Source organism: Bombus pyrosoma, unplaced genomic scaffold (assembly GCF_014825855.1).
Source record: "Bombus pyrosoma isolate SC7728 unplaced genomic scaffold, ASM1482585v1 HiC_scaffold_4713, whole genome shotgun sequence".
NCBI lineage: Eukaryota > Metazoa > Arthropoda > Insecta > Hymenoptera > Apidae > Bombus > Bombus pyrosoma.
The window spans coordinates 211,746-214,337 of record NW_025219972.1 but is presented as its reverse complement, the minus strand read 5'-3'; positions in this window follow the sequence as shown (position 1 = coordinate 214,337).

The window sequence follows — 2,592 nt, the reverse complement described above, 5'->3', positions numbered from 1 at the left end:
GTAAACTAAACAGTATTACGTTACGAAGATAGATAGATCTTCAAAAATCTTATCTTCCGTTTAACGTAAACTCGCGATGCAGGATGATAGTCGAGTCAGAACGAATTTCAATCTTTCAATGGCATGACCAGATGAATCAGAAAACTTTTTATATATTTTTTATAATACCTTATACACGATGTCTAAAAATTCCTGGAAGAACATGTTCGATAGTGATAGTAGTAGTAATGAACATTATTTTGAACCTGACAAGATAGAAGACGAGACAGTGCTTCAGACAGTGGAAACGAACACCGTTCAACAATGAATCGGCTCAAACGTTTCAATATTTCCAGTGATAGTGACAACGATGATGAATTAAATATTGATGAAAATAATAATAAGCCTCGACGATGAATAACGCAAACGTTCAACGTGTATATTTTATCAACTGCGCGTGCCAATACTTCGCGGCCCCGTCCGCAAAGAGTTAATAGTTTAAATGTTATAAATTAATGCTTTAAATATTATAAATTAATAGTATAGGATTGTTTATTCAGAAATATTAGAAATTAGGATTTCCAATGATTTCTATCCTATATGATAAATTTATTGCTAGATGGATCTACTTACAGTGGATTAAACAGGAAACGATGGTTGTTTAACGTGAACTTAATGTAGTAATACGATATAACTAAGACAATTAGATTGATAATTAATAACTCACAACTAATAGTTTACAACTCATGACAACTCGGCAACTCTGTCTCGACTCTCGACTCGCAACAAACTACCTCCTCACAATTCGACTCTCAATTAACGACTGCCGATTAATTTGTCTTTCTCCCTTAAGCATCCCTTTGTTCTTCTCATACCCCCACCACGTACGTGTTCCGTAACCATCCGCGATCATGATCACGTAGGCCTTCTTCCGCGTAATCATTCGACTGAAGAATCGATGACACATTCATGGGCCGCTTGGCTCATTGAAGTTTCCCGACCCTTTCGGCTTGTCGGCACTTAGGCTTTCTCGCAATATTGTTTATTGTCACGTCCCGCGCTCCGCACGTGCCGTAACGAAATATAATAAAAATAATCTATAATTTAATAATTCAAACTACGATTCGAAAATTCTACCAATCAAAGCAACCCGCGATTTGAATATTATAATAAAAATAATCTATAATTTAACAATTCAAATTACGATTCGAAATTCTATCAATCAAAGCAACCCGCGATTTGAACAATATATTAAAAATAATATATGATTTAACAATTCAAACTACGATTTAAAATTCTATCAATCAAGAGCAACCCGCGATTTGAACAAACTAATTAATAAACTATGACTGAATACCATACTAAAAATAATTTATGATTCGATAATTCAAACTACGATTTGAAATTCAATTAATCAAGAACAACCCACGATTTAAATAAATTAATAAACAAACTATGATTGAATATTACACTAAGAATAATTTATTTTTTGACAATTCAAGCTACGATTCGAAATTCTATCATTCAAGAGCAACCCGCGATTTGAAAATAATCTATGATTTAACAATTTAAACTACGATTCGAAATTCTATCAATCAAGAGCAACCCGCGATCCGAACAAACTAATTAATAAACTATGATTATGTACGAATTGACAATCCAAATGGTTAGCCGATCAATTAAGAACAATCTATGATTTGACAGTTGGATAAACTACGATCTAAGATTTTAACCAATCTAGACTAACTCGCGATTTGAATAAATTAAGAAATTAAACAAGGAAAGGAAAAGGAACAGACCAGGAGTACATATTTTAATAATAAATGTGAAATACATAAAATATATATATATATTCTCTACCCTAGATAAATAGCAATAAAATACATAAAATATATAAATTACAATTAACTTGCGTAATTGGAAGAAGACACAATATCACATTATTAAAATTAATTCCACAGGAAACTACATCGTGGGGAAAATATATAAATATTTATATGTGTACTCTACATTATTAAATCGAACAATTAATAATTTAGAAAAGAATTAAAAAAAACAATTAAAATACACAATACTACATTATCGAAACTAGTTGACATGTTAGTAAATTTAAGGAAATTATATATGAAAATTATATTGTAAAATACATATATATGTGTGTGTGTTTTATATTATTAATGATCAATAATCCAGTAAATATAAAAATATACAATACGCGAAACTACAGTATTAAGATAAACTAGCATTTAAAATTGAAACACTTTATACAAGTCACATTGTGAAACACATATGTATATAACACATATATATATATAATAAATTTAGAAGAAATAAAATTATTAAAACCAACTTGAGGAATGTCGCATGGAAATTATACACGATGCTACATTATTAAAACTAGTTGACACGTTAATAATATTTAAAGGAAACTACATACGAAATTATGCTGTAAAATATATATATGCATGTGGACTTTATATTATTAACTTAAACAATCAATAATTCAATAAAAATGAAAATACGGCACTCGAAACGATATTATTGAGATTAACTATCGCTCTAAAATATTCTACGAAGTCACACTGTGAAATACATACATACATATATATATAT